Genomic DNA, 26092 nt, shown 5'->3' on the forward strand with positions numbered 1-26092 from the left:
CTCACCCACACGCTTCTCCGACGAGGGCGTGCGAAGGGCACGGCGGAGACCCCCGGGTCGCAGGCTCCGCGTGGTCTGGGGGTGGACATGGGGCGCCGGGACGGGACTGGACAGAGCTGGGTGACCCTGGGGTCCGCGGCACCGGCGGTCCGAGCGGGGGGCCCGTGGCTGGTGCTCACCATGCACGGCATGAATGAATGTGTCTGAAGGTCTGATCCCGGGGGACCACGGTCACTCCCACGGGAGCCAGAAGTCGGCCCCAGGAGGGGGTGGCCTTCAATTCCACACACACAGTCACACACACACACACACACACACACCCCGTGTGACTTCATCTCTATGTGTTCACGACCTTTGCAAGTAGCTTGCTAGAGGCTCCAGCTACCCCCCCACTTCTCTGGGGTGGGGGCGTCACCAGGTGGTGGTGGGCCGTGGTTATCTCCGAACACGGCTTCTCATTGGCTGAGTCTGCACCCAAGCTTGAAGCCCCGCCCCACCAAGCGGAGGCCCCCACAGCACGGGGACCCCTCCCGCGGACCCAGGCATCCCAGCGGCTTGGGGGGGCAGTTCTATGTCCCTGCCCCTCAATGGGCTGGACTTCTCTTCCTCTTGGTGCATCCCCGTCTCGACAGGCTGCGCCCTGTGCAGGCTGAGTGCCCGCATCTCCTGGCGGACACGCCGAGACTCTCCTCTGCGCCACCCCCACTCACCCGGCTCAGTCAAGGTCACGGGGAGCCAACCACCCCTCTTGTGCCTGTGGCTGCTCCAGGCTTCCCATGTCGGGCAGTCCTAGCTGCGGGGATCCTCTGTTTGTTTCGGGGGGCTCGTACGCACACACCCTAACAGTGACAGCATGCGAAGAACAGAACCGTTTCTACATGCTTCACACCCACCTCGGGTCCACCTTTCTCTGAACTTGACCCTTCTTTCTAAGGTCTCAGTGCAACGGCTTATTCCGTCGTCCGCTCTCTCCTGCTCCCCGCCTCTGACATCACGGGCCCCCGAGGTCCTATCTTGGGGGCTGTGGGAGGGTCCCTCTGTTCAACCAGTTGCATGCTGGGAGCGATACACTCATAACCGTCGCCGGGAATGTCCGTGTGGCACAGGAACCAAGCCAGACGGTTCCTAGCGCAGAGTCGAACGCCGTGTCCCACGGGGCCGTGGTGCCAGACCCTGAGCTGTTCCTCGGGAACTGCCGGCGGACGGAAGCTCTCGTAGTTGCAGTGAGTCGTCTCGAGAACTTGCCAAAGAATCAGAAAGTAGACACGAGGAAAGAAAACCGCAGGAAAACAAAGAACAAAAAGGCGACACGGGGTTCTAATGCCCTCCCATGCAAATACACACGATGTAGATACTCTTAAAAGGTCTAAGAGTCCTGTTTTTATTTTATTTTATTTTATTTATTTATTTTTAAAGATTTTATTTATTTATTTTTAGAGAGGGAAGGGAGGGAGAAAGAGGGAGAGAGAGAGAGAGAGAAACATCCATGTGCGGTTGCTGGGGGCCGTGGCCTGCAACCCGGGCATGTGCCCTGACTGGGAATCGAACCTGCGACGCTTCGGTTCGCAGCCCACGCTCCATCCACTGAGCTACGCCAGCCAGGGCTCATTTGAGCAGATTTTAAGGGCGATTGAGATGTGCCCTCCTGAGTCGATGGGTAGCTTCCAAAATATATCCTCCGTGGGTGAATGGATGAACAGAACATGCCCCGTCCCTATCAGAGAATATTATTATGCCGTGAAAAAGAAGGAAGTTCTACCACACGGTACAGTGCAGATAAATCTTATGAGCACGATGCTCCGTGGATTAAGCCAGTCACAAAGGGGCAGACACCCTATGACCCCACTTGCGTGAGGTCCCCAGAAGAGCCACATTCACAGAGACACAGAGAGCAGATGGAGGGAGCCCGGGGCCATGGGTGGGGGGTGGGCAGCTGGTGTGTGTTGGGGACAGAGTTTCAGTGGAGAATGACAGGAAATGCGCTGGGGACGGATGCTGTCTTTTACCACATGTTCCTTCCCATGGGGGGGTCCTCGACCCGTCCTGGCGGCCCCTGGGAATGGCACCAACAATGACTCTGTAGGAGTCACTGTCTTATGTTACCCAAGAGATTGTCACCCCCACAAATGCTGGGATGACAACAATATCCCGTCCCCATGGCACCCCCTCTGTCCTGCTCTGCCTCCGCTGATAGCAAGGTCACAGGAGCCGCCTTCTCATAATAAATTTTACTGGTTCAAGTGGAATTTCCAAGTGCCCAACCTCGCATTAATTTTTCCAAAGCTGCCGTTGTAAAGCATGGAGATGGACAAGATTCATAGCCAGGAAGGAAATTGTTTACAAAGAGCAGAAACAGAATGAGCCACAACTTGTAGACTACAGCGAAACTATGAAGACAATTTATATTGCTCTACATTCTTGAACTAATAAGAAACGGGGGAAAAATTATGGCTGGCTGAGCACCCAGGGGAAGGAAATGGAAATTGGGTTGTAGGCTGTGAAAGTAACAATATTGTGCAGAAATAAAACACTGAGTGGAAAGAACAGAGAGGCCACAAGGAAAATCAATAACAATTTCTTTAAAAAAAAGAAAGAAACAATAATAAATCATGAAACAGTTATTTATCTGCTATCACACATTTTTTAAGAAGCAAGAACCAATTAGTGTGACTTGGAACAAGGAAGAAGAAGTATCATACAATAAAAATGTGATTTATTTTGGGGCAAAAAAATTGTTTCTTGATTCTGGGCTAATATATTTGATATCTAGAATGTCTCATAAAAAAAAAAAAGAACTTTTTGTCCTGGCTGGTGTGGCTCAGTGGACTGAGTGCTGGTCTGCAAATCAAAGGGTCGCCAGTTCAATCCCCAGTCAGGGCACATGCCTGGGTTGTGGGCTAGGTCCCCAGTAGGGGGCGCATGAGAGGCAACCACACATTGATGTTTCTCTCCATCTCTTTCTCTCTCCCTCCCCCTCTCTAAAAATAAATAAGTAAAAAATTTTTAAAAGAATTTTCCCAAATCCTAGATGCAAATAAATCAGACCTCACACACAGATGAGCAACATGCTTAAATAGCACAAGTCAGGACTCTCTCGCCTGCGATAGAGTTCCTAAATATTTTCTCCAAGCCTCCAAGCACAATCCAGACCAGGAGTCTGCACACTGCACACGCCCTGTGAGAAATCAGGCCCTCCACTTGCTTTTGTAAATAAAGTTTTATCGAAACATGGCGGCACCGTTCATTCACTGCCTGTGGGTGTGTCTGCCCATGGATAAGAGTTGAAAATGTCACAGCTGTGTCTGTGCCCCTCCAGTGGTTTTCCTGCTCTGCTACCAGAGAGACCCATCCGTCCTGTGACTTCCCTGTGCCCTGTGTCGGCGTCACATTTAATTCCCGGTCACTGTCACCGTGCCTGCTGGGAGAAGCTCATCTGTGCTGTCTGTCTGTCTGTCTGTCCTTGGATATGGTCCTTCCTCCATTTCTAACTCCTCTCTCTGTTGAGCTGCACCTTTGCCACATGAACTCACCCCGAAAGCACCGTGCTTTCCCGGCGCCCCCAGGAAGGAGCTCCCTGGCGTCCCTGTTCGCCTGCGTGCCGTACTACCTCAGCCCCTGGGCAAGGGGGTCCTGGGAACGAGTTTTATCTGGTGCAGCCTTCGTCATTTTTCCGGCTTCCTTTTGTGTCGAGCACGTGTCCCGTGTACTCACGGTCCCCGCGTTCGCTGGAAATGCATTGTGTGGATTACGTACCGCCTCCCAGGGCAACGTGAAATAGGGAACTCTTCGCTCACTTCCCCTCCGCTTGTCTTAGAGCTGCCTTGGGAAGCCCAACGCTACCCTCGCGGCGGGAAGTCGCCTGTTGTGAAATACTCATTTCTGCGGCCACTTGCGTCATGAGATCCGCTGCGTCTGAGCGGGTATTTGCGTGTGGGGACAGCTGGGTGGCGAGGTAGGACGTGCTCTCCCGGGAAAGGCAAATCGGAGAGAATCGAACGGCTTTCCCATGTCCAGGAAAAAAGGAACGGTGTGGAAATTGTAAAGGGATTCAAGGGCAGTGGCTGGTTCCCTCCTTCCATCTCTCTCTCCCTCTCCCTCTCCCTCTCCCTCTCTCTCTCTCTCTCTCTCTCTCTTTCTCTGTCTCTGTCTCTCTCTTTTGAGCTGTTTTCCTGAAATCTGAATGAACGTTAATTCCACTCCCAATGGAACGTGTTAGGCAGGGGAAAAAAAACACACTTTGCAACATGGCTGAGTTTGAGGAAGGGACTCTTGAGCCAAGGATGCTGGAAGGTTCTAGAAGGTAGGAGACATCCCTGATTCTCCCTTGCACCCACAGCTCTTTTTTTTTAAAGATTTTATTTATTTATTTTTAGAGAGGGAAGGGAGGGAGAAAGAGAGAGAGAGAGAAACATCCATGTGCGGTTGCTGGGGGCCGTGGCCTGCAACCCAGGCATGTGCCCTGACTGGGAATCGAACCTGCGACGCTTGGGTTCGCAGCCCGAGCTCCATCCACTGAGCTACGCCAGCCAGGGTGCATCCACAGCTCTTGTTTCCAGCTACCAAGCTGGTGCTCGCCGGCCACCGCAGCCACGGGAAGCTTCTGAATAGTAGCTTGAAATCCGGAACAGATGTCTTAGATTCTGCACGGGAAACGCAGACAGAAGCTGTGTGCGTCCGCTCATCTCTGCTTCCCCCCAAGCCCCCTGGTGCCTGGAGAACAGAGCACTGCCCCCCCGCCTCCCCCGCCCCGTTCTCTACCCGGTCGTCCAGAAGGACATGGACCCGGGATTTCAACACCAAGGGCAACGACAGACGTTTGATGTTGGGTGCCAGGGTGCCTTCTAGATGGAATGACAGCATGCTCCGCCGGTGAATTACCCTCGTAATCGGCCTAATTGCTTCTATTCTGCCAATGCGCCTCCGGGTTCGTGAGGACCACAATCCCCCTCGGAGCTTCGGTTGATTTACGGGGAGCCCGCGGTGCAGCCACTGAGCATGTGCAAAACCGGGCTCTCTCCCCGCACTCTTGCCTGCCTGTGTTCGCCCTCCTGCTAACTCCCCCCGGGGATGGTTTCCTGGCTCTCCTCTTGACCGAATCGCTCAGGAGGTCAAAAGCCGTGCACAGAACAAGCCCACCACGCACTGCAAAACCTCCCCACGCCGGCCCACAGAGTGCCCTGATTTCATCGGAGAAAGGAGCTCGGAGGAACTGACAATGGTCTCCGCGGGGGGCAATTTCCCACCGTCCTCGCGTGTGCCGTCGACCTGGGGGCAACGGTTTCCCAGCGGACGAGGCAGGTACCACGGCAGCAGGCTCAGGCTCAGGTGCCTTGCCCGTCCCTTTGCACGTAGAGCTCATTAGTTGTCCACAGCCTACACGGGGGCAGGTGTCGGTCAAGGGCGCGGGGACCTAGGTGGATTTCCCACCGGGGTGGGGGGGGAAGAGTTCCCAGCCTCTGGCGGTGTTTCCGCAGGGGTATCACGCTATTCTCCATCTTCCGCTTTTCTCTCTCCTTCCCTGGCCCGACGCCGGGGCCGCCCGGTGGGGCCGGGACAACGCCGGTGTGCGTGGCGCCTTTGACCGTGGAGAGCTGCAGGGTGTGACTCGTAACCAACGCGTGGCCGAGTCGAGAACGCCACAGAGAGAGACAGACTCACAGGGTTGCACGGGGCCAGGTGGGAGGGGCGGGCTGCAGACCAAGCCCTGGCTGACTTTCCCTGGATGGGGGTCCTGGTGCTGCCACTAAGGGGTAGCCATCACGGGGGGACTTAACCAGGCAAAATGTGTCATCTCCTCATCCTGGACACCAGGCGTCTGAGGTCACCCAGGGGTGTCCCGGGGCTGTGCTTCCTCCTCATGCTCCTGGGAGGGTCCTTCCCACCTCTTCCAGCTCCTGGGGCTCCAGGCGTCCCCGGGCTGATGGCCACGTCCCTCCCGTCTCTGCCTCTGTGTCCACGTGGCTTCTCCCCCAGGTCTGCGTCTCCTCTTCTGTCCCTTCCAAGGACACTGTCACTGGATGCAGGGCCACCCTAACCCAAGACAACCTCCTCTCAGACCCTTCAGTCTTTCCAGAGAAGGCCTCCTGGTGGTCCTAGGTGGCCACTTCTGGGGGCCGCCATCGGGGTGGACGTGTAGGCTCTCGATCTGGAAGTAGGAGGCCAGACGCTTTCTAACTGTGTACTGTGAGAGACAGAGAGAGAGAAAGACAGAGGGGAAGAAGCACTGATTTTTCCTGGCTCTACTTATTGATACATCCTTGGTGGCTTCTTGTACATGCACTGACCGGGGATCGAACCCACAACCTTGGCGTATCGGGACGACGCTCTGACCCACCGTGCTGCAGGCCAGGGCGGGAGTCAGGCCCTTTCTGCCTGACCTCCACTCTGCCGGACGGTCATGAAGGCATCATCCTCTTCAGGTGACAGACAGTGTGGCCTTGTGGAGGGCGCTGACTTGCCCTGTCTTCCCCTCTGACAATTCTCTTTTGTGCTTTGCTTTGGGACCAGGGACGCCCCCACGCCCCCCACACACACACCTGCCGTCACACACACACCCGCATCACAGTCCCTCAGACACAATGGCTGCCCTCAGCCTGCCGTGGCGGCCGGCAGAAATGGGGCTTTGCGAAGCAGCAGCACGCCGCGTGATCGGGTAATTCTTTCTCTCCGTCTGAATCGCAGGCCGGGGGTGGGGTGCAGGGTGGGGGGAGCCCTCCCTTCTCCCAGAAAACAGGCCCCCAGGGAAATTGCTCTCTTTATTTCTGTGTTCGCAGAAACATCCCGACCATAATGATGGGTCTGGGCGAGTGAGTGAAAATCACAGAGAGGGACATTTTATCTCCTGTGGATTTTTTTTTTTTAATGAAAGACCGGGACCAAAGGTTGTGTTCTTCCTGGGCCCCGAGGAAACCGCCAACGCAAGAGCAAACAAAATCACACAGCGGCTGAGGGGCGCCCCTGCAGGCGGAAGACACCGGGGACGCACTCACAGGGGTTCCCAGAGAAACACAGACAGCCGCAGGACCGAGGGGGTGTCGTGGACGCGCCCACGAAAACAGCCGGGGAAAAGCTCCTGCTTTTCTGCAGGAGGAACGGGCTCCGTGCTTTTCCCCAACACCCAGGGTCAGGAACATGCTTTTTCGTTCCTGTTGTTTGTATTGAACGGTAGCTGACACACAGTCTCCCGTGCACCTCAGGTGCACGGTACACTGGCTTCACATTTGCACGTCTCACGATCGATGAAAAAACAGAATGAAATCGGGCCATCGGTGGCCTGGACCTACAAGGCGTGATGCTAATACTTCAGACGTGACATGCACACGACAATGTTTTCCTTTTGACGTTCTCAATATTTCCTCCTTTTGGGCATTTTTCTTATCCACTTGTAACATTTTTTCCATGCCACTTGACGTTTAATATTATCCGGTATTATTTGCACATGTCCAGGCATCACACAGGCAGGGGTCCGGCACAAATAACACCCCTTTTTTTTAAAAGATTTTATTTATTTTATTTTTAGAGAGGGAAGGGAGAGAGAGAGAGAGAGAGAGAGAGAGAGAGAGAGAGAGAGAAACATCTATGTGCGGTTGCTGGGGGTCATGGCCTGCAACCCAGGCACGTGCCCTGAATGGGAATCGAACCTGCGATGCTTTGGTTCGCAGCCCGCGCTCCATCCACTGAGCTACGCCAGCCAGGGCTAACACCCCATTTTTATTACAAAATCTTTTACTACAAAATCATAAGCATGGGATTCTGTCACATAACACCGTCACACTGAGGCACACTCTAGGACGTTTTAGGTGAAACGTTCAAATCCAAACCATCAATTATTACCCCCCTGTCACGACCCTACCAGCCACACTCACGCAGGCGTCCCTTCGACCCGACCCTGTATTGTACAAAGGTTTCCGCCGATACCTTTTGGGCTCTGCGTTCTCTGAGTCATGACCTGCTGCCGACCAGCGGGCTCCCCCGGCCGTGGGGCCGTGTGTCTCACCTGGGCGCAGGTGCTCTGTGCCCTCGCAAGAGCCCACTTGAAACTCGTCCTGGCTCCCCAGGACCCGAGGTCGGCCGGCTTCTGCACAATCAGCACCTTCCGAGCCGCGCTGGTAGCGTGGGCTGTTTTTGGAAGAAAAAAAAAATAGCTCTGGTTATTTTTAAACACGGCCAGATGTTGGTATTTGGGAGCCGACTCCTAGGTCGAGATCGCCCATCGGCTGGGAGGGTGGTGGGCGGTCAGCTGGGCTGGATGGGCGGGGGGCGGGTGGGGCTGCCGGTACAGAGGTCGGCTTCTTCTCGCTCACTCCCCCCCCAGCTCTCCATCAGCCTTGGGCCATCTGCTTCACGTCCCGGACGAGACCCCTTTCGTCCGCAGGCTTTTCCCCCTCCACCCTTCACGCCCGGCCCCCCAAAACCCTCCCCTCGGACTGCCTAACACCCCAGCAATTTCACCTCTGGGAATATATCCTACACACCCTGTAAAACACAACTGGAGACGACCACAAGCACCCCTATGTTCCCAGCAGCCTTATTCACGATTGCCGAGATCGGCCAACACCCCAAGGGCCCACGGAGACAGGGATGGGTTAAAAAAAAAAAACTGCAGTGCGTTTACTGAAAACCTTCTTCAAGGCGGAACACAGGCCAGCATCTGGCCAACACCAAGTGCCTTCTTTTTTTTTTTTTTTTTGAGGTTCTTTTTTTTAAAGATTTTATTTGTTTATTTTTAGAGAGGGAAGGGAGGGAGAAAGAGAGAGAGAGAGAAACATCCATGTGCAGTTGCTGGGGGCCGTGGCCTGCAACCCAGGCATGTGCCCTGACTGGGAATCGAACCTGCGACACTTGGGTTCGCAGCCCGTGCTCCATCCGCTGAGCCACGCCAGCCAGGGCCACAAAGTGCCTTCTTCATCCCGTACAACCCTCGGCACGCCACTGCACGGGGAATCTCTCTCTATGGCATGTCTGGGAGGTGTAAAAAAGGCACAGGAGGTCATGTAAGAGCTCCGTGTCTCCCTTCGGCACGGTTATCACATGTCCGCGTTTGGCTAAGTTAGTGCCCGAGGGTGTGCGCGTGTGCGAGCAGACCCGCGGGCTCGCGCCACCGCCGTTACTTCATGTTTGCGTGAAGTAGCGACTGTAGACCTCAGGTCAACGGGAGGAATCGAAAACACTTTTTTCCCGTGGCTGGACGGCTCTTCATCAGTTCTGGTCCAGAAAAAAAAGACACGAGTTTTCTTCTCTGCTTTCCCATCCCCAAAGGAGGCGGCCACGAGACCCCAGCTACCTGCAGCAAGGGCATCTGTCTGTGTGTCTGTGTGTCTGTCTGTCTGCTGGAGGACCGGCTGCAGGGAGGGCGGGGGGCTGGGTGTGGGCAGTTCCGTTCCCGCCCGGGTGCAGACCCCTTTGACCTCTGACGGGGCGGCCTTTTCCCAAAGCGAGGGCGACGCCTGCCTGTGTCTGAAACGGCCACGCTCAGGCCAGAAGTGGGTCACGGGCATCTTCCCCAAACCTCACAGTCAGCCCTGCGGGGGCCGGGCTGACCCAGCACCCCCCCTGTGCTGTGGGAGCCAGAGCCAAGGATGGGTGGCGTCAGAAATGCAGATGGCCCAGGGTGCCTGTTGGGAACAGCTCTGCCTGGTTTCAGGAGCTGTAACCCCCCCCCCAAGGGCTGAGGCTGAGAGAGAGACCTTGGGACCCTAAGCCGCTAAGGACACAAAGTTTATCACCGCCTCTGCCCCCTTTACTTCACCCTGCTTGGCCCCAGGGGGTGACTGGTTAGCCAATGACCAGTAAGGTTCCTCCAGGGAGGGACGACCTAAGACAGGCATGGTTGTGAAAGGACCCCCAGGGAAGGACTTGGGGGCTATATAAAAAGGGGGTGATGGACCCTTGCTCCTGGGCTTTGACATAGCCTGGGTCCTCATTCTGTCTGCAAGAAGTCTGCTAATCTCTTGGCTGCCTTACTTTCCCTGCCTGACTTCAGCCTGAAACAATGCCGGAGGGCTGTGCAGCCCTAGGCAGGAATGGGCGGTTCCCCGGTGCGATCAGGCCTGAGAAAGAATGCATAAAATCCTGAGAAATCTGCTTTGCTAAGAATGCCCTCAATTTTTTGATAAGGGTCTAAGCAAGAAATGAGTCTGTCTCCCAAAGTTTTACGGCCCTCTAGCTAACTGACTCTGACTCAGAATAGGCCCTCAGAGTTCTTTGTGTGTTATCTATGGTTCGATCCTGACTGCCTGACAGTGACTGATGAGCGTTACCTGTATTCCTGTGCAAACTAAACCCAATAAAAACCCAGCTGGCGAACAGACTCCTGGCCCTTCTCCTTGGAGAAATCGGCCACCTTTCCTCCCCAAGCAGATCATGTCTTGGTGGACTTATTCTCATCCGTGGCGGATGGGGCGGGGCTCTGAGAGTGGAGCCCCCCCCCCACAGGTGCCAGCACAGAGCCCAGGGTTGTTTGACTCACCCCCGTGTCCTGGTCCTATGTTGGTACTCATTGCAACCTCCGTAGGGGCCGTAGAAATACAATTGTAGAGGATGATCGTAACCATCGTTCACAGCTGTAGTTTCTGCCCCGTCTCCAGCAAAGGCAGGCACGTGAAGTGCCCCCTTTGGGGGTTGCGGGGTTTCAAAGAGGGCGTCCGATACGAAGACCCAATGGTCACGAAACCCCCGGGCAGGGCAGTCACGGGGGCGGGGGGAGGCAGGACTGCTGAGGTGGCGCAGCGTTCGTGTCAGGCTGGGGGGTGGGGCCGCGCGCCGGTCAGGGACCGCTGGGATGCACCGGCCTCCCACCCCGGCAGGGCCCACCTGGGATGCTCCGCAGCCCCGAGCAGCCTCGGGTTAAGGGTCCTGAATGTTGGGACATGTCCGTGTCAGTGCATGTTGGGGAAATGCTGAGTCCATCCTGAGTGGGGTGACATCGAGGGTGCCCCAAAGCAGGGTGGGTGCAAGGGGGTGGGTCCCGGATGTCTTAGGAGGAGGGCTCCCTCGATATACAGAAAGGCAGGGAGAGTCAAAGAAAAATGGCTCGTAAAATCAAACAAGACAACACCCACTCTATGGAGCGTGTATCGTCTCCTGAAAAAATCTATAGTCTTTCCCCTGGGGCACCACTTGTTTTTTGTGTGTTTATTTCTTTGTGTCTCCATGCCTGGGACAATAATCTTCTCCCAGAGCTAACGAGACCACTTGATCTTAACGAAACAGGGGAAGAAAATGTCCTGGAGGGTAAGCCTAGATTCCACATTTAAGTTTCGTCGTCATGAAATAAACTCCTTGTAGGGTATGAGGATAGCGTCAAAGATGATCCACCCACATCTCAAGAGGCGGTCAAAACCCCACTCCGTCTTCCAGCTCCGTGTCTGCTTGAGGTTGTGTCTTTTTGTTGTTTTTTTTTAAGATTTTGTTTATTTATTCTTAGAGAGGGAAGGGAGGGAGAAAGAGAGAGAGAGAGAGAAACATCCATGTGCGGTTGCTGGGGGCCGTGGCCTGCAACCCAGGCATGTGCCCTGACTGGGAATCGAACCTGCGACGCTTGGGTTCCCAGCCCGCGCTCCATCCACTGAGCTACGCCAGCCGGGGCAGGTTGCGTCTTCTTCAACAGACGTAACAGATTGCGAGAGCGTGATGGCAGAAGGGATGGGAACCCTGCCGTCGTCTGTGAAGCCACGCACTTGCAAAGATGTGAGACATTTGGAGTGTTCGGTCTGCACCCAGGAGGAGGAGGGGAACTTGAACCGTCCACCTGTGCACAGGAAACAAAGACTTGGACCTCCAGGCTCCACGCGGAAGACCGAGAACTTGAACTTCTGTCTCCTCACGCAAGAGAGAGGCATGCGGCCCTGGAGGACGCACCTGGCTCCTCCGTTCTGCGTCGGTCCCCCATCTCTTGCCGCAGGTTCCTTTTGAGGAGCAGAGCCCAGTCTCACTCAGATAAGCAGCTAGAAAACGAAGGACTTCCTTTTTTTTTTTTTTTTAAGCAACAGGAATTTATTTTCTCACCGTCCCGGAAATGGCGAGCTGGAAGGCGAGGACCCGGAGAGGGAAGGTTTTGGGGGCTGTCTTACTGGCTCATGGGTGGTCCCTGCCTTGCTGCGTCTTCCCCCGGTGGGGACGCAGGCCTGGTGTCTCTTGGGAGGGACACTTGGGATTCTCAGATACGCGTGGGAATCGTCGAGGCGACTGCACACGCAGCCAATGGCAGTCCGACGGGGCCTTGGGGACGGCAAGCAGGCCCCCCTGCTGAGGGGAAGGGGCATGTCTCTGGCTCGCGACAAGAGCTCAGGAATCAAGGACTTTCTCCGAGCCCTGTGTTGAGGCCCTTTGTCTGCCACTCGGGGAGGGAGGCTTTGTCGGCGTCCAGCCCGTGCGGTCCCTGCTTTCAGGGCGGTCCCGGCAACGCAGCGGCTGGGACTGTGCAGAAACGGTGACCCCAGGCGCCCCGTGCATTTGCAGGAAGCGTGGCCTGAGCAACTTCACTCCTGGCACACCCAGTCCCAGCCCGGTCTCCCCTTGGACGTCTGCCCCTGAGCTCCTACACCTGCAAAAGAGCCCACGCCCCGCTCTACAGGAAGTCTGTGTCCTACACGCGGTGCGTGCAAAGCTGCCCGTGCAGAGAACAAGCAGCGTGGCACACTCACGTGCCCCGGACACGGGTGTCGCAGGGTGAAGGATTTTCTGCCTCCCACGTTGGGCCCAGGTTGGCCGTGGCTTTGTGCACGGCCCCTTCAGGTCGTGGGGCTCCCTGCGGATTCTCGGCGTGTTTTCTGCAAGAGGTCGCTCCGCGGAGGGCCCGTTCAGGGACGAGACGGCCAGGCAGAAAGGGGGCCCTGGGTGGTCCTCCTGGACGGGGCCAGGACGGTGGCCTCGATAGGGAGGAAGAAGAACTTAGGTGCTCGCGACCGTCGGGCATGTCTTGACAGGCCGGAGTCCCTGGAAGTTTCCGTGACGCGTGGCGCGAGAGGCGGGGTTGCGCCCTGTGTCACATGCACGGGGGGAAGGAAAGTTCACGATGTGCGTGGAGCGGCCGCCTTCTGTTTGTTCATGAACTCCTTCCGCCCCGGCTCCTGGCACCCCCTGAGGCGGTGGCTGGCTCACCGCTGCTGCCATTACGGTGGGGGTGAGCGGGGACACTCATCAGCTGCCGTGTTCAATCTCCCTCAGGGTCCAGATCTCTCTCTCTCTCTCTCTCTCTCTCTCTCTCCCCCTCTCTCTCTCTCTCTCTCTCTCTCTCTCTCTCCTGATTTGGAAGGGATTTGCACCCTCACGTGCCGGGGAAATGTACCTCCCACTGACTGTGTTGTGAGCGCTACAAGTTTCCTATGTGACGGGCAAGCATCACGGCGTAAAGCCAGCACCCCTCAGTTTGCTTCCACGACACGTTTTCTGCCAGCCTTCGGGGAGAGACGTGGCATTGTTTTACCGTTTCGCAGATGAGGGGCTTACGCGAAGACAGCAGGGTGGTCACGTACGCCTTCGTCCAGCCCGCTGGCCGTCTGAGGTGTGTGTGGAAGGAACTCCCACCCTACTTGCTTCTGTTGAATACAATCCCACCTCATAACTGTGGGTGGTCTCGGACGCTATCTCAAAACCCAAGAGGGGGTTGCCGCTTTAAAGAATGAGTTGTAGGCCCTGGCTGGCGTAGCTCAGTGGATGGAGCGCGGGCTGCGAACCAAAGCGACGCAGGTTCGATTCCCAGCCAGGGCACATGCCTGGGTTGCAGGCCACGGCCCCCAGCAACCGCACATGGATGTTTCTCTCTCTCTCTTTCTCCCTCCCTTCCCTCTCTAAAAACAGATAAATAAAATCTTTTTAAAAATTAAAAAAAAGAGAGAATGAGTTGTAATACAGGATCTACAAAGATTATCCATGAAAATTTTGTAATTCTGTAACACTACAGTTGATGGTCTGGAGTTTGGAATGGGTCTGTTTCCTGGTGGTCCTTCAGGAAATATTGGTTCGCGGAGTCACGGAGGTCTTCTTCGAGTTCACCCACGTGTCATGACACAACATCGAACAAAAAAATCCCGTTGATTCTGACAACCTCTGATCTCAGCAGAGAAGCCTTTCACTCTCGGGGAACTCTCAGGCTCCCAGGGGCCAGAGGCAACTTTTCCAACACGCTACTTTTTTCTTAAAAGCTCAACTTTTCTAACGGACAATCAGTACTGTTATTTGTTTCCCTTAAGGTGACAGGCCCGCTTTGTTCATGTTCAAGGACGTGCCTGCCAAATACCCAGTGCTGACTCCCCATAGTCTGTGTGTCAACTGCATATTTTAAAAAAAAAGATTTTACTTATTTATCTTCAGAGCGAGGGGAAGGGAGGGAGAAAGCGAGGGAGAGAAACATCCATGTGTGGTTGTCTCTCATGCGCCCCCTACTGGGCACCTGGCCTGCAACCCAGGCGTGTGCCCTGACCGGGAATCGAACCGGCAACCCTTTGGTTTGCAGGCCGGCACTCCATCTCCTGAGCCACACCAGCCAGGGCTCCCAACTGCACTTTGAAGCAATGTGGGTTTCCCGTGACAGAATGTGGCTAGTTGAGCTGGTAACTTAAACGGCCACCCAGCCAGTGGAAGTCATTGATCGATGCCTCCCACTTCGTGCCGTGGGACATCGACAACGTGCGTGTATTCTCACAAGTCAGTAACAACGCTAATAGTTATTCCTTTTCCACTGAGGGCTTTCTAAGGTGGAACAGACCGCCCTCCCAGCGATGCGTAGTACGTTGGGGCCGCCGTCGGCGTCCGTGCTAAGGAATCCATGAGTCATTGATGCAGGGACCCATGGGGACAGAAATACAGCGAAAGGACACGCGTGTGACAATAAAAGAGAGTGTTGGCCTCCCAGAGGCCCCGAGGATGTGTGGCCCCATTTGGAGAACGGCCCAGTGAGACTCACTCAGCTCACCATCAGCAGCACTCGCCGCGGCGGACCAGCCTTAGAAGGCGGTCCCCTGCACAGGAGCTAGAAACGCAGCCGCCCCAGAGAAGGCACGGTCTCGGGGACTCCCTGTGCCAGCTGCTGGCCACCGGCCGTCGTGTCCTTGAGTTCCGTGGGGGTTGGGCCTTTTGGGATGCTTTTTTTTTTTGCTTTTCCAAACCAGGAAACACTGACATTGATGGAGCCATGCCGTGCTTACGTGGTTGAGTCTGAGTCTGTCCCCTTTTTAATTTTCTCGTCTCACGAGGCACTGGGTGCTTCCAGGAAATGTGGGGATGTGCGTTATTTTAGGGGGCGTTTTCTAGGTATCTCTGTTGCCAGGCTTTGCTTATTGCCATGGACTTGTTGTTGCTGTTGTTGTTGTTGATTTAAGAGAGAGGAAGAGAAGAGAAGAGAGAGGGAGAGAGAGAGAGAGAGAGAGAGAGAGAGAGAGAGAGAGAGAGAGAGATGGATTTGTTGTTGCATGTATTGATGCATCTTTGGTTGATTCTCCTTTGGGCCCCGACCGGGGATCGAACCTGCCACCCTGGCCTGTCGGGATGATGCTCTAACCAGCTGAGCTCTCTGGGCAGGGCTCCCCTGCACTTGGTCTTACTTTCCCCAACTGTGTGCCGTGTGTCCTCGCGTTGCCTGTCAGTCTGTCCTGCACCGTCCTCGTGCGGCTGCGTCTTGCATCCCACGGGAGGGTGACCTGGCTTGCCCAGTACCGGCCCTGCCCCCTGTGAGAGGGACAGCCTGGCCGGTTCAGAGAGTCCTTTGCATCATGTGCGTTGGCTGTTGCTGTTTGGTGTCACACGAGGTGCCGGGAAGCCTCTCCTCTGTCCCGACCTTCACCCTGTCTGGGGGACGTCAGGGAGCCGGCAGATGCTGAGTCACAGTCGCCCCCAACGCCGACACACCGCTGTGTGTCCATATGGCCAGAGTCCCCACCTGTGTCTCGTGCGTGACACTCTCTTTCCTCCTTCTCTCCCACTCTGCGCTCCTTGTGAATCCCTCAGCCCGTGGCGGTGCTTGGTACCTCCTCCTCCCGGTGGGGTTGGCTGTCTTAACTCTTAAAAAAAAACAAATTCCTGAACACCACAGGATCATCTTGAGTCCAAGACGTGAGGTTTTGGCTGGAAGACCCGGGTGGCCAGTACAGAGACGGAGCACCGTTCCGATATCACCAGACCGTCAAAGCACTCAAGAGCACCAATCGTCCTGTGCCCCAGCCTCCCGCCGGTCCTCCACGCAAGCCCAGCAGCCCTTCTGGGTTCGTCTTTGCTGGAGCTTTTGCAAACCTTGAACTGGAGGTGAGCGATGCAGGAGCAAGTGTCGGCTGGAGGATTCAGAGTCGCATCTGAGGGCTAACACTCCGTGGAGGTCCCCACTGTCCCGCCGTGAGGACCCGGACAGCCATGCAGGTCCTGCAGGCTTTGGGGAGGGCAGGCTCCCCCTCTCAGACCTGACGTGCCTGCAGGAAACCCATACAGCACTTCCGGGAATGCTAGAGGCCCCCGGAACCCTGAGCCGCCCCCTGGCCCCGTCGCCGGCGGAAGGCGGGAGCAGCACTCCTGGGGGAAGGGACCGGGGCCGAACCGACTGCCATCGGCACCGTCATGCCCTGCAGCGCCTCCGGGGTGCCCCGGGCGGATGGGAGGGCGCTGACAGTTGTGGAATGCGTAGCCTGGGGCTCACCACAGGGCGGCATCGACCCCTCCAGGAGGTGGCTGCGGAAAGGTGACTCTGGTGGCCGGCAGACAGAGCCCGACGTGCCCCACCGGACATGCACAGAGCAGAATGCAAATGTACTGAAGCCCCTGGTTCTGTCTCCCTGATGTCGTCAACGGCCTGGGAGGACTGACGTTGAGTGGGACCGTGAGCGGTGGACGTGGCCGTTGGCAGTGACCTTCACGTGTCCTTTACGCCTCCTCGTGGAGGCGCTGTGCGTTGGGAAGGGAGGCACTGGCAGAGGCAGAAGGGACGGGTTGTCCTGGCTGGTTCAGCGGAGGAGGTTCCGACTTGCCTGGAACAGGGCTCCTCAGCCGTGGCCCTGCTGATGAGTCTCGGGGGGTCGAGGCGGAAATGGGGGAGCCGTCTCCAACGGGCGGGGGGCTGTGGAGGGAGGGCGTCCTGCCCAGTGAGGGAGGAAGGGGCGGCACGCCGCCTGATGAAGGGCGGCTCATCCTCCCAAACAGGGTGCGTGGACCCTGGAAATGAAGGGGAGAGAGGGGCGTGGGGACTCGCGAATTCAGCTCTTTCTCTGCACCTGGGGAGCAAACTAAAAAAGAAAAAAAGAAAAAGAACAAGACCCACTCACACACAGCTGGACAACACATGGCCAAACCCGGACCCTGAAAGCCACACGGACAGCTTGTGCCTTCGCAGGAGGAAGACCCCGCGTTTGTGAACTGTGGTGGCCGCCCCGTGGAAGGTTCTCACGCAGCAGCCCCCCACTCCCCACCAGGACTGATGATGCCTGCCCCCCAGGCAGAACCCACGGCTCAGGTTTCTGGGCCCCCTCGTGCCGTCAGGGGACAGTCGGGCTGAGTCTGCGCGCTGTCCGTGGCCAGCAAAGACGGAACACGGCCGCCCCGCCCAGGCGGGGGCCGGGTGAGGACAGCGTGCTCACAGCATTCTGGCCGAGAGACCCCTGAGCCCACTCCCGGGAGACAGAGCGTGTGTGTGTGTGTGTGTGTGTGTGTGCACAGAGTGGGGTGTGGTGGGTTGGGGTGAAGATGGGGAGGGTGGGGGAAGGGTTCCAGGGCCCCCAAGCCGCGGGAGTCAAAGCTGAACGAGGCTGTAGAAGCTATTGTAGAAGCCGTTCCTCTGCACTTCAGACGGCTGAGCTAACAACGTATCACACGTGCTTACCCGGTGAATCACCGTGTGAGTGGTGCCGTCCGCTCCTGTGCACTTACACCAGGTGATGAAGACAGGTGCCCACGCAAGCGCTCGTGAACCCGTACTGGGGGCAAAGTCACTCGTGGTCCCCTGCAGGTAGAAGCAAGCCGACCCTCCATTGGTGGGTGGATGGATGGGTGGGTCTACTGAACGGAATGCGTGCACCCTGTGGAATATTACGCAGCCAGGAACAGGAGCGAGGCTCTGACTCGGGCTACAGCATGGAGGCACCTGGAATCCCTTCTGCTGACGGAGAGAAACCAGATGGGCACCTGGAGCAGGGTGCTGTTACAGAAAACGCCCCCCCAAACAGGCGCATGCGTAGGAAAGCAATGAGCGCTTTTTGGGGGCGGGGGCTGCAGGAGAGATGGTACAATTAAGGCTCTTGGGCGGAGCGTTTCTTTCTGGGGCGACGGTCGTCCTCTGAAGCCCCACAGTGAGTGACAGATGCACAGCGCTGGGCGTGTACTCAGTGTCACCGAGTTGGCGTGGTGACGATTTTTTTTTCAATCGCCATTTTCAGGACGAGGTGTAGCGGGGAGAGAATCCACTAGCGTTCAGCCCTGCCTGCGACGTGTACACTCAGTGCTTTTTCAGGATGTTCTCCTCGTTGTGGAGCTGCTGCCGCTGCCTTCGTTTTAGAATGTGCTGCTGGTCCGGGAGCAGGTAGTACAACCACGCTAACTCAGCGCAGTCCGGCGGCTTCTCCTCTGCTCTCTGTCTGCGTGCGCCTGCCTGTGGCGTCAACACCTACGGCACGCACGGTCGGGTTCTTCCGTGGAAGCTTCCAGCGAGGGCGCGCCTACCGACAAGGGTGGGTTGGGCCACACCCCCAGAACCCCTGAAAGGAGGGAGTTGAAAGTGAATGTCCATGAGGAAAACCCACAGAACAGCAGCCACCCCGGTGACCGCCACGTCTCACAGTTCCGCCCCGTCTTAGGTCTCCTGAAAATTCTCTGTTTTGTAGACTCCTCTCCATGCCCACCCCAGCCTCTTCTCCCTTGAACTTGGGAGTCAGTTTGGAACGTTCTTCTGGGGAGGAGGTGAACGCCACCGTGTTTATTTTTAAGCTCTTTGCCTGTTCAGGCTGGCGGGTGGGGGGGAGGGATCCCTGGGCGCCGCCTGCTGGCCTGACACACGGAATCCGTCTTTCTGGACCGGCGGTCCCGGGAAGCATCGTGAGAGAGGCGTGGGTCACGGAATTGGCGTGTCAACCGAGCACTAACTCAACAGAGAAAGACACGCTCTGAATGCAGAGACAGGCGGCCGCCCCCTGTAATTAATTTTTTGAAAGGAAAGAAATTGAAACGCGGTGCCCCTGGGTGAATCGCGCCAGCATGTTTTTTTTTTTTGGTTTGTTTTTTTTTTTTTCATTCCATTTTGCATTTTCTGGCTGTTCAGTTAAAAACGGCCCCTCATTAACCCGTCAATCAAACAAAGCACTTACTGAGCTTCTTTTGTGGTTCTCGAGTCGTGCTCCATTCTGTTCGGGGACGAGATGGGCGGACAGGACCCAGAAGACGGACAAAGCCCGAGGCGTGCCCAGGAGCACCCCTTCATCCACGGGGAGCTGGCCCAGCGGCAGATGCCTCTCACCAGCCTTTACTCGGGAATGCTGCAAGTCAATGGACATTGAACGTTCTTTTTTAAGTGAACAGCATCAATTTTTTTAAAAGAATTATTTAAGGAGAGTTGGTAGACAGTGTGGCAGTACTTAGTGATACAGTGATTTGAGACTTTTGTCCGTTAGGATAGGATCCCTCTGCTAATGTGAGTCATTCATGTCGCCGTGAACGCTGATCGCAATGTCATGAGTTGCATTTCTCTTCCCCCTTTTACCCGTCGCCCACCCCATTCCTTTGTGGGCACCATCTCCTCGGTGTCTTGCGATGGCTCTGTCTTTGTTTTACTGTGTCCGTCAGATTCCACAGATGGGTGGAAGGATATATAGTCTTTGCCTCTCTCCGTCTGGCTTGCTTCACCGAGTACGACACCCTCCAGCTCCACCCGCGACCTTCCCCACGGCAAGCTTTCGTTTGTTCTCACGGCTGATTCGTGTTCCATTGCCTCGAAAGTTCTTTTTTTTTTTTTAAAACATTTTATTTGTTTATTTTTAGAGACAGGGGAAGGGAGGGAGAGAGAGACGGAAATATAAATGTGTGGTTGCCTCTCGTGCGCCCCCTACTGGGGACCTGGCCCACAACGCAGGTGTGTGCCGTGACTGGGAGTTGAACTGGTGACCCTTGGGTTTGCAGGCCTGTGCTCAGTCCACTGAGCCACCCCAGCCAGGGCTCCTTGTTTGCTGATTTTTTGCTTTCAGTTTTACATCCTGCCCCTGAGTGAAGAAGTCACATGGTCCTTCTTCACGTACTTCTCTTGTGAGCGCTCTCCTGAGGCCCCATGGGCCCGCCCCTCACGCCGTCCACCCCCGGGGCCTGCTCTTGCTGCCCCCGGTGCCTGGCCTCTGCTCTCTCCGGCCCCAGCTCGCATCACCAGAGCTCTGCCCAGTCTCCCGGAGGGGCCGAAATGTCACCTTCGCGCCCCAAAGAGCTTCAGGTCTGACGAGCTCCCGCCAGGGAGTCCCGGAGCCGCGGGGCCAGAAACCCATCCACGCCAATCATGGGAGGTGATTCATAACCCCCCACCCCCCGGGAAGGCCCTGCTGAGCAGAGACTCTGAGGTCCGTGCCGTGCGGTCATCACGGGGCGCGTGGCCCAGGGCAGGTCAGGCTCCCGGGCTCCTGGGGGGGGCCGTGACCGCAGGTGGGACCCCGTTCCGACGCCCGGCTGGTGCACGACCTTGGGCCGCCAACGTCCTTGGCGACGCTCCGGGAGGAAGTTTATTTTAAACAGAATCGCCCAGCGCCTGACTCACGCCCTGTGACTCACGCCCCACGATCTCCTTGGAGACGGCACATCTCCGCCAGCTGCCTGGCTTCCGAGGGCCACGGACAGCAGGCATCGCCGTCTCTGAGACCCCCCCCCACCCCCACCCCGGGACGGCGGGCGTTCCGGCAGAGCCCCGCCAGCGCCCGGGGGTCCTCCCCGGCGTGTGGCTGACGTTCCCCGGGGCCCGGCTGGAGGACAGGGCTACCGTCTCCTGATGTCCCCGGTGGCCTCGGGGTTGGGGCTGAAGCTTCCCCCCCAAATCCTTCAGTGCATGGCTGTTGCCTGACGAGTGGGTGTTGCCACAGCCCAGCAGGAGGCTCCGCGCGCCCAGGGCCACCGTGTGTGCTGGCGACGCCTCCCAACGTGACGGTCCTGGCCCACGGGACCGATGGGCGTCATCTTTGAAAAGAGGCACATGCTGCACCCGCATCCCTCTCCGAGCCCGGCCCAGGCTCCCTGTCCGGTGGCCTCATCCGGAGGGACCGAGCTGGCAGCGTCGGAAGCCGGGGGGGCCCAGTCCCCAATACTCAGCCGCGTCCTCCGAGGGGCGGGCACGCGAGGCCCAGCCTTCCGCTCCACCCAGAGACCAGACGCCCGGGCCACAGCCCTCCTCATGGCCACCCCACTGGGTGTGTGTTCGGTGGCATTTCTTGCGGCTTCCGTCCGCACCGTGGCCCCACGAGTGTTCTTCCCTCGACCGGAAGCTTTCGGTAGCGACCGTGGTGGGGGAGTGCCACTGCCGGCCTCGCCAAGGTCCCCCGAGGTGGGTTATGGACTGGGAGCACCGTTTTTAATGCATTTCTTTTTCTTTTATTTTTTTAAAGATTTTATTTATTTATTGTCAGAGAGGGAAGGGGGAGAAAGAGAGAGAGAGAGAGAAACATCCATGTGCGGTTGCTGGGGGCCGTGGCCTGCAACCCAGGCATGTGCCCTGACTGGGAATCGAACCTGCGACTTCCTCATCCTTTAAGACCCTATTTCCAGATAGGGTCCCGTCCCCAGGGACCAGGGCACAGAACGGGAAGCCGTCTCTTGAGGACAGACAGCGGTCCACCCACCCCCGAGGTCGGACGGGAGACAGGGTGGAGCTGGAGGGCAGAGGGGTCCTCGAAGGACATGGGCAGGGGGCGTCGCAGACAGTCAACGCCCACCCCAGTTCTCGTGAAGCCTCTGCCGCCCTGTGTCGCCCCTCCTCCCCGCGAGGAAGTGGGAGAAGGGGCGACTCCCAACGCCCACCGTCTCGCCCTCCACGGCGCCTGCCCAGAACACCAGCCGGACCCCCCACGGCCATGAGTTCCGAGCACATAGATGATAGGACATTGGCAGCGACAAGGGAGCTCCTCCCTTTTTTCCGGTGGAAAAACCACTTCCTAGAACTGGCTCCCACCTTGTTCCGAAGTCACTGGCGGCTCCGCCATGACAGACACCCACCTCGTGCGCTTTCCCCAAAGAATCTGGCAGGGTTACGACCCCACGTGCTGCCCCCCCCCGTTTCCTGGCCAGCCTCCAAGCCACACTGGAGGCCCCCAAGTCCCAGACCAGGGCCAGCGCCGAGACACCGGGTGGCGGTCCGTGAGGATTTGGAGGTCTGCAGAGATGACAGGCCCTGGTGTCCTGCGTGTCCAGCATAGGTTCCTGGGCTTGGGTGCGGGGGGGGGGGGGGGCAACCTGTGTTTATAGTCGCGGCAGCTGCATGGCTTGGGGTGGGCAGGTCCTGGACCCGCAGCATGTCCATCTCTTCGGAACTTATTAAAAACGCTGCTTCTCAGGCCCCCCCCACACCTGGAAGTGAACAACTCTCAGTGGGGTTCGCACCTGCATTCCCAGAAGGCCCCCCCCACCAGGTGGCCCGGCGTGCCGTCCCGTGGAGAACCGCCAGCGCGCCGGAGGCTGCCCCCGGCACACCCTCCCAGGACCACCCGGGAGCCCAGTCCCACGTTCCCCCGGGGGGACGACTGTGTTCCTTCACCGCCGTGGGCGCTGGGCGCCCCCCCAGGCTGCGCCTCCAGGGAGCCGCACACGTCCAGTCAACCACAGAGCGGAAGGCTGGTCCCGACACCCCTGGCTCCGGGGGACACGATGCACACCGTCGTCCAAAGGGGAACCCACTCCCTCCTTCTTTCCCAGTTCTCCCCCTCCGCCAGCCCAACCTGTTTGTGCGTTTACTCAAAGGCAATTAACCTCACGGCGCGACACACGCCGGCCCAGACGTGTGGCACGAAAGAGGCATTATCCGCCGCGCAACGCTTTTTCATGCAGAAAAACCCCCGGGGGCCGGCGGAGAAGGAGCCAGGGACGGAGCGCGGCGGCGCCCGCTGGGGATGCAACTCTCCGGGCGGCAGAACAGTGCTCGGAGGCAGAGAGCGGGGACAGACCACTGAGCCGACAGCGGCGGGCGTCACGTGAAAAGGAGGAGTCGCGCACGGCATTACAAAAAAAAACAAAAAAACAAAAAAAAACGGTGTTCTGTGACTCAGAGTTTTGTCCGGGAGCCTGGAAATGATCCCCCCACCGCCGTCAGCTCCGCGCACCCCGGCGGGGCCCTAATAATAACACAGAGCGTTGGGGAAGGGTTGGGGGCTGGGCGTGCACGCACACACGCGGGCGGCAGATTAAACATTCACGCAGCGAGCCAGTGTCCCGGTTTCAAGGTATGGCAGCCGACGAAGGTGAACTATGAAAGTCACAGACTCTGCGTCTCACAGAAAGCCAGCCGCCATCCATCCAGCACCAGGGGCGGTGTCGTGTGGGACGGTGTGGTTCTTGGTCCGTGGGAGGACTTCGGGTTGCACGCGGGGTTTGGGAAATTGTGTGCAGGGGAGCCCCTCCCCACGGAGGGCTAACCTAGCCCAGGATGTGTGGGGGCCACTGGTGCTGGTGGGTCGCTTCTGGGCCCTCAGGCGGCCCTGCCTCGTGGAAATGTCCCTGTGTCCCTGGTGGCCGTCGACCATGCCCAAGTGTCTTGCTAACCATGAGGTTTAGAGTAGCATGTTAGGTCACGTGATACCAGCGTCCCCTCCAGAGGGGCTGAAGGCCAAAGTCAGCCACATTTGTGGGGCTCACCCCCCAGTAAAAACCCTGGACCCCCACGCTTTCTCAGACTCCGCGGGTTGGCAATATCTGGGCTCAACTCAGGACAATGGAAAGGCCACCAGGACCACTACCGTTTCGGAAGAAAACTCGGCCGTGGAAGTCTCGCTGGAATTCCCAGGAAGACCATGCAAGGTCGTGGGCCGTGGCATGAAACTGACACACTGGTGGCCCGGGTGCCAGACCCGGGTTGGGCCGTTAGCGTGTGCTGGCCATGCCCCTGAGTGGCGGCAGCCGGGTGGCAGCCATAGGTGGCATGTCCCACGCACCGCCTGGTGCCCCTGCTTGGTCCCCGGGTGACCCCCAAGTGCTTGTGTGATCTGTTTCCCCCGACGTCCTACACGCTGTCACCCAGCCCGTGACTCACCGGGCCAATTAGCAACCTAATTGGACAAGCGCCGCGGAAATAGCACGGCGGCGCTCACCACGCCGCGCTGCCTGTCTCTCTCCTTCCTGCCATCGCCTGCAGGGTGATGCATGACTCAGCGTCTGCCCCTGCGTTCTCAGGGTCTCCTCGCTGCGCTCCGGGGGGCTCACCGGGACTGCCCGGTCCCTCTCGGCCTGGCCTTCCTTCTCTGCCTTTCCACAACCTCCTCCCTCTCCTCCGCCCGCCATCCTCTCACGACACACGGAAGCAGGAACTCCAGGAGGCGTCGGAGCACTCAGCACTTGCTGCGAGAGGCAGCTGGGTGGCTTGTCCGTGCAGCATTCGGACCGTAGGGGCGCTGCTTAGCTCCTTGTCCACGGTGAGAAAACCACGGCTTCTCCTCGTCGACCAGGGGCAGCAACCCAGTGTGCAAACCAGGGTTCCAGCCCGTGGCTGGGCATCTCCCCAGCTCTCCCTCCAACTTCTGTGCCCCTTTGTCCCCTTGGTTGTCACCGGGCCGGCGGGGGTGGTCCTTGGGTGGCTGCTCCCTTTCTTCCTCCTCCTCTTCTTCCTCCTGCACAATCTGGAAGGCCCCTGCAGCATCTCTCCTGTGGCTTGAGACCAGGTTTTGCCAAATTTCCCCTCCCATGGTGCGTTCTGCATCGACGCCGCTGGAACCAAGCTGGCGGGTGCTGTCTCACCCCTTGGCTGCCCCCTGCCCCCTGCCCCTGGGCCTCTTGCCCTTGGGTGGGTCTGCCTGTTGCGCCCCTGGCCCTTGGACAGGCGTGGAGGAGCAGTGTCCCCTGTGCCAGCACCGCCCTGAGGCGGTCACTGTGCGGTCTGTGGTTTCTGGGGATGATTTTACCCCTGGCGCCAGGCCCTGGGCTTTGTGGAAAACAGCAGAGGCCGCGCAGGGAAACCATCCACCTCAGAGAAGCAGGCGTCCCTGGGGTGCAGCGTTTCAGAGTCGCGTGCCCGTCCCTGGAAGGGTGGCGTGGCCAGAGGGGGTGTCTGTGTCCTCTGTTGACGTGAAAGAAGGAGACTACAGCCCTGGCTGGCGTAGCTCCGTGGATGGAGCGCGGGCTGCCAACCAAAGCGTCGCAGGTTCGATTCCCAGTCGGGGCACATGCCTGGGTGGCAGGCCGCGACCCCCAGCAACCGCACACTGATGTTTTTCTCTCTCTCTCTCTCTCTCTCTCGCTCCCTTCCCTCTCTAAAAATAAATAAATACAATATTTGAAAAAAAAAAAGAAGAAGGAGGCTGCCCTCTACATGGGCGACTTCGTAGCTTTCCTTTTCAAATGACCCCAACAGACAGGTCCGGCTTTCGGTAGGTTCTCCGTCACTGTGTCCTTGTCCCAAGGTGGGGACCGCGCATGTGTATTTTGATGTCCGTCTGGCCCTTGCTGGTGACGTGGCGGCCTCGGCAAGGTGTCCCTGCTGTGAACAGGGACCTCCCCTCCCGCCCCTGTCCCCACCCCTCCCCAGGTGTCGGCCCTGGGTCCAGCCTTGCCCGCTCAGGGGGCTCTCAGCGCTGACGGGAGAGGATACCCGGGTGGACACCGAGCCGGCGCTTGGGCTGTGGGACCCGAAGGCAACCGGGAAGGCAGATCCGTGTGTCCCTGTGCCGTGACAGCGGTGCTGGCTTCTCCGTGTGTCTCTGCCTGAGCCCCAGCGCCTTGCCCCTTCTTTCCCCTGCAGAAAGGTGGGGGTCCGCCCCCACCTGGGAGGGCGAATGCAGAAGGAGTTGTGGGAAGAACACGCTGCCCCCCTCACTGGGTTTCGTCCTGGAGAGAGACGCCCACAGGGGGCCAGGTGTCTCCTAGGTCTCCCGGGACAGAACTCACGGCCCATCACACAAGGATTTCCATGGGTCAGCCCTGGCCGAGTGGCTCCGCCCATGGGAGCGTCGTCCCG

General features: G+C 58.0%; 1 protein-coding gene across 1 annotated transcript in view; it reads left to right on the top strand.

Moving 5' to 3' along the window:
* DHRSX (dehydrogenase/reductase X-linked) overlaps positions 1-26092 on the top strand; it is a 56552-nt gene that overhangs the window by 15479 nt on the left and 14981 nt on the right. The window lies entirely within an intron of this gene.

This window comes from Phyllostomus hastatus, unplaced genomic scaffold, assembly GCF_019186645.2.
Source record: "Phyllostomus hastatus isolate PE091 unplaced genomic scaffold, TTU_PhHast_1.1 phas_scaffold_12, whole genome shotgun sequence".
Taxonomy (NCBI): Eukaryota; Metazoa; Chordata; class Mammalia; order Chiroptera; family Phyllostomidae; genus Phyllostomus; species Phyllostomus hastatus.